Raw genomic sequence first — 13830 nt, 5'->3', positions numbered from 1 at the left:
TTCTCAATAAGCCAAGAGAAAATGATGGTTTTATAAACACATTCTACCAGTATACGAAGTTTAAAACTTTGTTACTTACCTAGAAATTATGTTAACAACCTATAGATTTTCTCAATAAAGCCAAGAGAAAATGATGTTTTATAAAACACATTCTACCAGTATACGAAGTTTAAAACTTTGTTAGTTACCTAGAAATTATGTTACACCTATAGAATTTTCTCAATAAAGCCAAGAGAAAATGATGTTTTATAAACACATCTACCAGTATAGACAAGTTAAAAATGTTATACTTACCTAAAATTATAGTTACCGATACAACCTATAGAATTTTCTCAATAAAGCCAAAAGAAATGATGTTTTATAAACACATTCTACCAGTATACGAAGTTTAAAACTTTGTTAGTTACCTAGAAATTATGTTACAACCTATAGAATTTTCTCAATAAAGCCAAGAGAAAATGATGTTTTATAAACACATTCTACCAGTATACGAAGTTTAAAACTTTGTTACTTACCTAGAAATTATGTTACAACCTATAGAATTTTCTCAATAAAGCCAAGAGAAAATGATGTTTTATAAACACATTCTACCAGTATACGAAGTTTAAAACTTTGTTAGTTACCTAGAAATTATGTTACAAAGTGCCATTCAAAAGGAAAAGACCCGGGAAATTTGATTATATTAACCCCAGGGCAATGCTTTACTCTTTTACTTGTTTCAGTCATTTGACTATGGTCATGCTGGAGCACCGCCTTTAGTCAAGCAAATCGACCCCAGGACTTATTCTTTGTAAGCCTAGTACTTATTCTATCGGTCTCTTTTCCCGAACCGCTAAGTTACGGTGACATAAACACACCAGCATCAGTTGTCAAGCGATGTTGGAGGGACAAACAGACACACAAACACACACACACACATATATATATATATGTCCCAATGTCGACCCAACAAAGGGACCAGCAATCCGAGTTGACAGTTCCTTAGTAGTTAAGGCAATTACAAGCATGGAAACAGGGAAAGTCCCAGGCCCATCAGGAAATACTGCAGAGATGCTCAAAATATCTGGCAGTGTCGGCTATAGCCTAGTCACCCGTATAGTTAACCAGGTGATACACGAAGGAGTCATACCCAAAGACTGATGTAGCAGCATAATAGTCAACTGCTACAAAGGTAAAGGTGACGCCCTAGATACAAATAATTACAGAGGTATCAAGTTGGTGGATCAGGTAATGAAGGTTACGGAGAGGGTTATGGCCCAACTAATTAGAGAGAGAGTTAGCTTAGATGAGATGCAGTTTGGGTTCGTGCCAGGGAAAAGTACTACTGATGCTATATTCCTGGTAAGACAGCTGCAGGAGAAATACCTAGCCAAAGATAAGACCCTGTACCTGGCTTTTGTTGACATGGAGAAAGCCTTCGACAGTGTCCCCCGATCCCTTATCTGGTGGTCAATGAGGAAACTAGGGATAGATGAATTGTTAGTGAGAGCTGTGCGAGCCATGTACAGAGATGCTGCTAGTACGGTGAGGGTTGGCAACGAGTACAGGGAAGAATTCCGGGTAGAGGTTGGGGTCCACCAAGGTTCAGTCCTCAGTCCCCTCCAATTTATCATAGTCCTCCAGGCAATAACGGAGGAATTCAAGACAGGATGCCCCTGGGAGCTCCTCTATGCTGATGACCTTGCTCTAATTGCTGAGTCACTATCAGAACTGGAGGAGAAGTTTCAGGTATGGAAGCAAGGTTTAGAATCGAAGGGCCTTAGAGTCAACCTAGCCAAAACCAAAGTCCTAATAAGTAGGAAGTTAGACCAATCACAAACGCCTTCAGGTAGATAGCCTTGCTCGATCTGTAAGAAAGGTGTAGGTAGAAACTCTATAAAGTGGACCAAGTGTAAGCTAAGGACACATAAGAGGTGCAGCAATGTCAAAGGAAGGCTAACTAGGAAAATAGTTTTTGTCTGTGGCAGATGCTCAGGAGCAATAAACTCTGAAAATGCACAGAGAGCACCTTCCGCCACATTCCAGGGAGAAAAACTAGAAATAATTGATTGCTTCTATTACCTAGGTGACCAAGTCAGTAGCGGGGGTGGGTGTGCTGAAAGTGTAACTGCTAGAGTAAGAATAGCCTGGGCAAAGTTTGGAGAGCTCTTACCCCTGCTGGTGACAAAAGGCCTCTCGCTCAGAGTAAAAGGCAGATTGTATGATGCATGTGTACGTACAGCCATGCTACATGGTAGTGAAACATGGGCTGTGACTGCTGAGGATATGCGTAAGCTCGCAAGAAATGAAGCCAGTATGCTCCGATGGATGTGTAATGTCAGTGTTCATAATTGACAGAGTGTAAGTACCTTGAGAGAAAAGTTGGACCTAAGAAGCATCAGTTGTGGTGTGCAAGAGAGACGTCTGCGCTGGTATGGTCATGTGACGAGAATGGCTGAAGATAGTTGTGTGCAAAAGTGCCACACCCTAGCAGTTGAGGGAATCTGTGGAAGAGGTAGACCCAGGAAAACCTGGGACGAGGCGGTGAAGCACGACCTCTGAACTTTAGGTCTCACCAAGTTAATGACTAGAGACTGAGACCTATGGAAGTATGCTATGCGTGAGAAGACCCAGCAAGACTAGTGAGACCATAACCCGTGGCCTCTACCTGGTATGTAGCCAGTCGACTTATACATACCTTTCCTTCTTGGGACACAAAACTCCAATTTTGAAGACCCGTTGAGGCAAGTGAAAATCAAAATCAAACCAAATCAAATCAGATATCAGAAAGCAGAACCAAAATCGAAGTCGATCAACATCAATGGAAATTGCAGCTGTGGTACCAGTGCCTGTGACAAGTAAGCGAACCATCCAATTGTGGCCGTTGCCAGCGCCGCCCCGACTGGCCTCCATGCCGGTGACACGTAAAAAGCACCATTCGTGGCCGTTGCCAGCCTCGCCTGGCCCCCGTGCTGGTGGCACGTAAAAAGCATCATCCGTCTGTGGCCGTTTGCCAGCTCCGTCTGGCACCTTTGCGGGTGCCACGTAAAAAGCACCCACTACACTCACGGAGTGATTGGCGTTAGGAAGGACATCCAGCCGTAGAAACACTGCCAGATAGACTGAGCCTGATGCAGCCTTCTGGCTTCACAGACGTCCAACCCATGCTAGCATGGAAAGCGGACGCTAAATGATGATGATGATGATGATGGTATGTGTGTGTGTGTGTGAGTATATGTATGAATATATACATACATACATATATATATATATACATACATATATATCTGAATATATATATATATGTGTGTGTGAGTATATGCATGTATATATATATATATATTACATGTATATATATGCATATATATGTATGAATAGATATATATGCATATATATACACATGTATATATATGCAGGAATATATATATGAATATATATATACACATATATATATATATATATATATATATATAATATATATATATATATATATATATATATATATATTATATATATAATAAATATTAGGGAATAAATCCAAACTTACAGGGAAAAATCAGATTTAGGATTGAATCCAATTTTATAGTAAAATATTATATTATATTAAATTAGAGACAAAACCACTATTAGGCAAATCAAACAATGAAAGACTTAAGCCAATACATAAGATTAATTTATATTATTTAAATATGTAACAAATTATTAAAAAATATATATATATCGTGTTGCAAGACAGTGTGTGAGAGAGAATCGAGATGTGGTAGGAGAGAAATGTGTTCGCATGGAGGATGGTTCACTTGCGCTAAATGAGGATGCAAAGAGAGAAGCTTGGAGACGCCACTATGAAAGGTTGCTGAATGAGGAAAATGAATGGGATAAAGAGAGTCTGCCGAATGTTGACCCAACAGAGGGACCAGCTATCCGAGTTGATAGTTCCGTGGTAGCTAAGGCAATTAGAAGCATGAAGACAGGGAAAGCCCCAGGCCCATCAGGAATTACTGCAGAGATGCTCAAAATATCTGGTAGTGTCGGCTATAGCATAGTCACCCGTATAGTTAACCAGGTGATACACGAAGGAGTCATACCCAATGACTGGTGTAGCAGCATAATAGTCAACTGCTACAAGGTAAAGGCGATGCCCTAGATACAAATAACTACAGGGGCATCAAGCTGTTGGATCAGGTAATGAAGGTTACGGAGAGGGTTATAGCCCAGTTAATTAGAGAGAGAGTTAGCTTAGATGATATGCAGTTTGGGTTCGTGCCAGGGAAAAGTACTACTGATGCTATATTCCTTGTAAGACAGCTGCAGGAGAAATACCTAGCCAAAGGTAAGCCCTTGTACCTGGCTTTTGTTGACTTAGAGAAAGCCTTTGACAGGGTCCCCCGATCCCTTATCTGGTGGTCAATGAGGAAACTAGGGATAGATGAAGGTTAGTGAGAGCTGTGCGAGCCATGTACAGAGACGCAGCTAGTAAGGTGAGGGTTGGCAACGAGTACAGTGAAGAATTCCGGGTAGAGGTTGGGGTCCACCAACGTTCAGTCCTCAGCCCCCTCCTATTTATCATAGTCCTCCAGGCAATAACGGAAGAATTTAAGACAGGATGCCCCTGGGAGCTCCTATATGCTGATGACCTTGCTCTAATTGCTGAGTCACTATCAGAACTGGAGGAGAAGTTTCAGGTGTGGAAACAAGGATTAGAATCGAAGGGCCTTAGAATCAACCTAGCCAAAACCAAAGTCCTAATAAGTAGGAAGGTGGACCAACCACAAACGACTTCAGGTAGATGGCCCTGCTCGATCTGTAAAAAAGGTGTAGGTAGAAACTCTATAAGGTGCACCAAGTGTAAGCTATGGACACATAAGAGGTGCAGCAATGTCAAAGGAAGGCTAACTAAGAAAATAGTTTTTGTCTGTGGCAGATGCTCAGGAGAAATAAACACTGGAAATGTGCAGAGACCAACTTCTACCACGTTCCAGGGAGACAAACTAGAAGTAGTTGATAGCTTCCGCTACCTAGGAGACCAAGTCAGTAGCGGGGGTGGGTGTGCTGAAAGTGTAACTGCTAGAGTAAGAATAGCCTGGGCAAAGTTTAGAGAGCTCTTACCCCTGCTGGTGACAAAAGGCCTCTCGCTAAGAGTAAAAGGCAGACTATATGATGCGTGTGTACGTACAGCCATGCTACATGGTAGTGAAACATGGGCCGTGACAGCTGAGGATATGCGTAAGCTTGCAAGAAATGAAGCCAGTATGCTCCGATGGATGTGTAATGTCAGTGTTCATAATCGTCAGAGTGTAAGTACTTTGAGAGAAAAGTTGAACCTAAGAAGTGTCAGTTGTGGTGTGCAAGAGAGACGGCTGCGCTGGTATGGTCATGTGACGAGAATGGCTGAAGATAGTTGTGTGCAAAAGTGCTACACCCTAGCAGTTGAGGGAACATGTGGAAGAGGTAGACCCAGGAAAACCTGGGACGAGGTGGTGAAGCACGACCTTCGAACTTTAGGTCTCACCAAGGAAATGACTGAAGACCGAGTCCTATGGAAGTGTGCTGTGCATGAGAGGACCCGGCAGGACTAGTCAGGCCATACCTTCCTCCTTGTGATACTTGTGAAGGCCTGTTGAGGCAAGTGAAAATCAAAATCAAAATCAAAATTAAATCAAAACAAATCAAAATAGATGAACACCAATGGAATTTGTATCTTTGTGGTACCAGTGCCGGTGGCACACAAGAGAAAACCATCCGAAAGTGGCCGTAGCCAGTACCGCATCGACTGGCCTCCGTGCTGTGGGCACATGACAAACACCATCCGATCATGGCCGTTCGCCAGCCTCATCTAGCACCTGTGTCGGTGGCACATAAAAACACCATCCGAAGACCCGGCAAGACTAGTCAGGCCATAACCCATGGCCCCTACCTGGGACGTAGTCAGTCCACCTGTGCATACCTTCCTTCTTGTGACACTTGTGAAGACCTGTTGAGGCAAGTGAAAATCAAATCAAAACAAATCAAAATAGATGAACATCAATGGAATCTGTATCTTTGTGGTACCGGTGGCACACACTTTGTGGTACCAGTGCCGGTGGCACACAAGAGAACCATCCGAACGTGGCCGTAGCCAGTTCCGCATCGACCGGCCTCCGTGCTGTGGGCACGTAACAAACACCATCCGATCATGGCCGTTCGCCAGCCTCATCTGGCACCTGTGTCGGTGGCACATAAAAACACCTTCCGAAGACCCGGCAAGACTAGTCAGTCCACCTGTGCATACCTTCCTTCTTGTGACACTTGTGAAGACCGGTTGAGGCAAGTGAAAATCAAATCAAATCAAATCAAAATAGACAAAATAGATGAACATCAATGGAATTTGTATCTTGTGGTACCAGTGCCTGTGGCACATAAGAAATCCATCAGTGCCGTAGTCAGTGCGGTGGGCACATGACAAACACCATCCGATCGTGGCCGTTCGCCAGCCTCATCTAGCACCTATGTCGGTGGCACATAAAAACACCATCCGAAGACCCGGCAAGACTAGTGAGGCCATAACCCATGGCCCCTACCTGGGACGTAGTCAGTCCACCTGTGCATACCTTCCTTCTTGTGACACTTGTGAAGACCTGTTGAGACAAGTGAAAATCAAAACAAATCAAAATAGATGAACATCAATGGAATTTGTATCTTTGTGGTACCAGTGCCGGTGGCACGTGGCACATAAGAAAGCCATCCGAACGTGGCCGTAGCCAGTACCGCATCGACTGGCCTCCGTGCTGTGGCACGTAACAAGCACCATCCGATCGTGGCCGTTTGCCAGCCTCATCTGGCACCTGTGTCGGTGGCACATAAAAACACCATCCGAGCGTGGCCGTCTGCCAGCCTTGTCTGGCACCTGTGTCGGTGGCACATAAAAACACCATCCGAGCGTGGCCGTCTGCCAGCCTCGTCTGGCACCTGTGTCGGTGGCACATAAAAAACACCATCCGAGCGTGGCCGTCTGCCAGCCTCGTCTGGCACCTGTGTCGGTGGCACATAAAAAACACCATCCGAGCGTGGCCGTTTGCCAGCCTCGTCTGGCACCTGTGTCGGTGGCACATAAAATCACCCACTACACTCTCGGAGTGGTTGGCGTTAGGAAGGGCATCCAGCTGTAGAAACACTGCCAGATCTGACTGGACTGGTGCAGCTTTCGGGCTCCCCAGACCCCAGTTGAACCGTCCAACCCATGCTAGCATGGAAAGCGGACGTTAAATGATGATGATGATGATGATATATATATATATATATATATATATATACACACACATATATATATGTATACACACACTCACACACACACATACACACATATATGCATACACACACACACACATATATATATACACACACACACATGTATATACGAGCAAAACGCCCCCCCTCCCCGTCCAATGGACGGTGCTGAGTTGTCAAACATTTAAAGCAAATTTTCTCAAAACAACTTGTCCGACAGTCCCATAGGCCACCCCTTTGAGAAGCACTGATTTAACCTAAATTTGAGACACCAGCAAAAGAAGAAATAAAGATAGACTTTTTTTCTATTCCAAAGAAAAACGATTTTATTCACACAAATATGCAACCGAAGAGTTTAAAGTACTAGAAATGATAAGTCTGTAGACTGGGAGAACACAAACATGGAAAATCATTTATTAACAAGAAAATAATATTTTCTTCCTTGAATAAAAAGCAATCTGTGTTTTCTTTTCATTAAAAAATAATTAAGCATGCCTTTATTTCAATAAAATTTTTGGTTTTGTTAAACGAAATTAAGGCAAAAAAAAAAGAAAAGACTTCTTCAGAAACAAAATAGTTTTTCCTTCCTTCATGCCAAGTTTGGAGAAAATATCTCTTTTGCATCTTACTTTTTTGGTCTCTTAAATATACTGCATTTTGTGGCATTATTTCAAGCCAGCCGGCTTTTTTGCGCAAACTGCACGTGCAATTTTCTCGCGTATGCGTAGTATCGATTGCAACATCTGATGTACTTGTGCGTACAAATGCACGTTCCCATGGCTTTGCCAATCGCATTCTCACCTGGAATCGATTTTTGTAATTTTTAAAGACTTATACATGCCCTGATACCATTGGTATCTACATATCAAATTTGAGTGCAATCGGATGGAGGATGCCTGAGATCCTAGAAGACACACAGACAGACAGAACGGATTTTATAAAAGAGATGTATATATATATATATATTTAATAACGAACCATGTAATTCACACTCTGGAAAATTTATTTCTGTAAAATGTTGGGAGTGGGTACAATTTCCAAGGCTTCCGCCTCACCCCACCCCGTTTTGCAGACCCAAAAAGGGTTTTGTAGCATCCAACAAAAACCAAAAATAATAATTTCCAATGATTTGGGAATGGGGTGGGAGTGCGTCCCCGTCGTGGCACCCTTTTCTTCTGAACCATAATAAGTGATTTGCAGCATATTTGGAGGTCAGGGTACTTCATTCCATGCAAAAAAAATTCTGAGTTTTTTTCTTTCTTGGCGAAAATCGTGCGGGTGTTAATCTGAAAGTTTACCGAGGTACGACACCCCACCTCCCCACCACTGCTAACAAGATATTGTATATAAAGGGTGCAGTGTAGCAGCGATAACCCGCTGGTGGAGAATCTGCCTGGGGTTAAACTAGTAGTAACCTTCAGCAGCCACTTTGATGTGCTGACTCACTTTACTTCCTGAGATTTTACAAACTACACACACACACACACACACACACACACACACTATAACGCCTCTCTCTCTCTCTCTCTCTCTCTATCTATCTATCAGTCTGTCTGTCTGTCTGTCTGTCTGTCTGTCTCTCTCTCTATATATATATATATTTATTATGTAATGAAAGAAAGGACATGACCATCATGAAATACAACAATGTCTCTTTCAACACGCAACTTCACATGAAGAATCCGGAAAAACAAATGCATAAAAGTATGCCTGTGTCTGTGTGTATCTTTTATCTTTAACGTGTTTCAGACATTAGACTGTGGCCATGCTGGAGCAACACCTTGAAGAATTTCTAGTCGAAGAATTGAACCCAGTACATCTTTGTGTTAAGCCTTGTATTTATTCCATCGATCCCTCCATATAGCTCCTTCTTTTTCACTCGCTCATCCTCTCTCTCTCTCTCTCTATTTCTAACAAACTGAGTCACAATGCAAATATTTCCTTCAGGCATTACACAGTATAATGTGTGATTTAAAGGGATTTGACTGCTATTTCTGCAAGAGAAAATATCGATACAACTATATTCACAGATATACAAGAAGTGACTCCCAGACCTCAAAAAGAATTATAGTTCCTCATCCATGCCAGAAATTTTAAGGGTACGGGTTAAATCGACATTTACCGAAAGTGGTCTAGTCACCAGATAGGGGTCCTGCATGGCCTCATTAGACACACATAAGAGAGTACGCTGTAATTAATTGGTAATTCCAACGAGCCTACTTTCATTGCAGATAATCCCCTCAGATATTACACAGTATGATGTGTGATTTCAGGAGATTTGACTGCTATTTCTAGAAGGAGATGTATTAGTACAACTATATTGATATATATTATTGTTGCTATGGTGCGTGTGTGTGTGTGTGTATCAGTGGGGAAATTGGTAGAATCGTTGCCATGCTGGAGGAAATGCTTAATCGCATTTTGTATAGCTTCATGTTGTGAGTTCAAGTTCTGCCTCAGTCGATTTATCCATTTCATCGTTCCAGGGTCAATAAATTAAGTACCAGTCAAATACTAAGGATGAAGTAATTGATTAGTTGCCCACAGTAATTGCAGGCCTTGTGCTAATAGTAAAAAGTGGATTAGAGAGAGAGGGGTAGATAGATCTGTTATAGTATGTGTGTGTGTGTGTGTATAAGCCGATGAGGTGACAGAATCGTTCACACGCAGGGTCGTTGGAATCAATTAGTTGCCTCTACTAGAATTCCAGGCCTTGTTTTCTTTAGACAAAAAATGATCACATATGTGTATGGTAGAAAGCGGAAATCTCCATGGGTGCCCTGGGACTGAATGTCGATGTGGGTGAAGATTACAAGAAAAATTTCTGCTCCCAAATTCTGAGAAGAAAAGAGAGTAACAGACAAATGGATGGATGGATGGCTGTGAGATTTGGCTGTTATTTCTTGCAGCAGGTCTACTGTACATTAAGCATTGATACGTTATATATTTAGATCTTGTTTTTTCTTCATCCTTCTCTCGTTTTCTGTGTCCGTCTTTGCATATATTTTTGCTAAACTCTTGCTGTTGTTTCTAGCATATGAAATGTTGCAGTTTCATGGACCTGTTGTATTGGATTTGTGTTGTGTGACAAATAGGTGTACAATTTATAAACTGCAATTAATTTCAGAAGAACAGCAGATTGGAGGGGCATTTAGCTGCTATTTCAAACAACTCTAGCTATCATGTACACTTCAGCTTTCATCAGCTAATATATAAATATGTATGGAGTTAGAAGAGACGGTATGATGTTGTTTCAACGTAGATTTGGCTGCTATATCTAGCAGCTCTGGCATTCGTTTGTATTTTACACATGATTAATTTAATTTTCTCATTAAATTAAACTTTAATTTGCATTTAAGTATTACAGTGAAATTAATACAACAACCAAAACTAGTTACAAACACACACTTACATATGCTAGAAACAGCAGCTATATAGAAGTATTTCATGTTTCTTTTTACACAGTTTCCTTTCCAAAAACGTGTGTCTACGTAAAGTTTGTGCTTCAGTACAAGAGACTGAGTGAATATGTATAGGGGATGGGGGTCGGTTTTCTGAAATAAAATATGTGAGACTGGTGCCCCTAAATCAGCATAAGCAACAAGGGTATGGATGTATTCGGCAGAGGAAGGAATGGAAGCCACATTTAGGAGAATATCTTTGCATCGTTTAGGAGTGTGTGAGGGAAGACGACTGGGAACAAACGAATGGATTGATATCTATGTATATACATTTGTACTTATATATTATATATCTCCCTCCATCTAACTATACAACATGCATTCACATACAGGTGTGGCTGTGTGGTAAGAAGCTTGTTTCCCAACCACACACTCGGGGGTTCAGTCCCACTGTATGACAACTTGGACAAGTGTCTTCTACTACAGCATCTGGCCAACCAAAGCCTTGTGGGTAGAATTTGGTTGGCGGAAACTAAAAGAAGCCCATCGTATATTTATACACATACATACTATATATATATATATATATATATATATATATATATATATATATATATATGTATATGTATATGTATATGTATATATATATATATATATATATATATATACATATACATATACACACACACACACACACACACACACACACACAGGTGAGCTGGCAGAATTGTTAGTGCACCGGACAAAGTACTTAGCGGTGTTTCACCTGTCACTATATTCTGAGTTCAAATTTCGTCAGCGTCAACTTTGCCTTTCAACCTTTCAGGGTCAATAAATGAAGTACCGGTGAAACATTGGAGTCGATCTTATCAACTTGACACCCCCCGCCGCCAAACTTTCAGGCCTCGTGCCTATAGTACAATAGATATATATATATATGTGTGAGTGTATATATCTGTGTGTGTGTGTGTATATATATATATAATATATATATTCATGTGTGTATAGATCTGAACCCCACCCCAAATAACCATCACTTGACAACCTATGTTGGTCTATTTACAACCCTTTAAGTTAGTTTGGCAAAAGAGACTGATAGAATAAGTCCTAGGCTTACGAAGAATAAATCCTGGGGTCGATTTGTTTGACTAAAACCCTTTAAGGCAGTGCTCCAGCATGGCCGCAGTCAAATAACTGAAACAAGTAAAAGAAACAAAGAATGTAATATATTTAGATGCAGGGTTTCCCACCCAGGGGTGCACACACCGCTTGGGGGTGCGAGCAGGGCTGGATTTATATGGGGTCAAAGTCGGCAATTGCTCCGGGCACCTTTATTCTTATATAAACTATTACTTTAAGGGGTGTGAGAACATATTAAAGGTTTTTAAGGGTTCAGGGCATAAAAAAGGTTGGGAACCTCTTCGATAGATAAACAGACAGATGTGAGATTTGGCTGCTATTTCTAGCAGTAACTCTGGCATCCATTAAGCATTGAAACATTCTATATTTAAATGTCTTTTCTTTCTGCCTCCCTCTCAGTATTTTCTGTATCCTTCTTCGCATATATTTTTGCTCAAGTCTTGCTGTTGTTTCTAGCATAGGAAACGTCTCAGTTTAATGGACCCTTTGTATTTGTCTTGTTTTGCGTGACAAATAGGTGTAGAATTTATAGACTGAAGTTAATTTCAGAACTACAGCAGATTGGAGGGACATTTGGCTGCTATTTCAAACAAATCTAGCTATCATTTTCATTGGCTTCAATTTTTATTGGCTCATATATAAATATGGATGGAGTTACGTGAGGCAGTATGATGCTGTTTCGACGTAGATTTGGCTGCTATTTCTAGCAGCCCTTGCTTTCATTTACTTCTTATACATCATGAATTTCGTTTTCTTTTCTAAATTAGACTTCATTTTCCATTTAATTATTCCAAATAAATTAATACAAAACTGGAAAACCATATAAGACAAATAGATAGATAGACAGCTGTGATTCAGTGAGTTTTGACTGCTATTTCTAGCAGCAAGTCTATAAAATAGTTACAAATGCACAATTAAATACAAGTTGAAGCTAGAAACAACAGTTAAAGGAATGTATCACATATTTTTTTATAAAGTCTCCTTTCCAAAGCTTTGTGCCTAGGTTTAGTTTGTTGTTTGAGTAGAAGGGACGGAGGGAATATGTTTGGGGTCGATTTTCTGAAATAAAATCCTTGAGACTGGTGCCCCAGAATTGACAGAAACAACAAGACAACGAGTAAAATCGGCAGAGGAAGGAATGGAACCAACATGTTGGAGTATACCTTGGTGTCGTTTAGGAATGTGTGTGGGAAGACAATCGGGAAGAAACGAGTCGACACAGGTACCAGTAATGCAAACTGGCATCGGCCAGGCTCAGTCATAAGAAGTTTGCTTCCCAACCACATGTTCCCAGGTTCAATCCTACTGTGTGGCACCTTAGGCAAGTGTCTTTTAAATGACCCTTAAGCCAACCAAAGCCTTGTGAGTTGATCTGCTAGATGGAAACTGAAAGAAGCCCATCATATATGTATGTATGTGTATCTATATGTATGTGTATATATACATATACATATACATATATATATATATATATATATATACATATTCATTTGTGTGTGTCTACCCTACACCACACATCACCATCGTATGACAACCGATGTTGGTCTGTTTATGTCCCTGTGACTTTGATTTGACAAAAGAGATTGATAGAATAAGTACTAAAGTTACAAAGATTTGTTTGACAGAAACCCAGGAAGGTGGTGCTCCAGCAGGGCCACAGTGATATAACTGAAACAAATAAAAGAATAAATAAATGTACAAGAATAAAAGAATGTATGTATATGTATACATATATATATATATATATATATAAATAGATAGACAAACAGACAGACAGACAAATAGATAGATAGACAGCTGTGATTCAGTGAGTTTTGGCTGCTATTTCTGCCAGGACTAGTTACAATGCAGAGGTCCCACTTGTTGGCTCATACCCATATACAATGATCAGAGTGTATGGTGTGATTTGAGTGAGGGGTAGCTGTTATTTCTAACAAGTGCAGCTAGCATGTGGTGGGCCATCTTACTTAAGTATACAAAGATATATACATAAGACAGTAGTGTTTGATTTGAGAGATTTGGCTGTTGTTTCCAAAAGGTCTAGCAA

The sequence above is a fragment of the Octopus sinensis genome, linkage group LG30 (genome assembly GCF_006345805.1).
Source record: "Octopus sinensis linkage group LG30, ASM634580v1, whole genome shotgun sequence".
Lineage (NCBI taxonomy): Eukaryota > Metazoa > Mollusca > Cephalopoda > Octopoda > Octopodidae > Octopus > Octopus sinensis.
The sequence above is the reverse complement of the archived record's forward strand: the minus strand, read 5'-3'. Positions refer to the sequence as shown.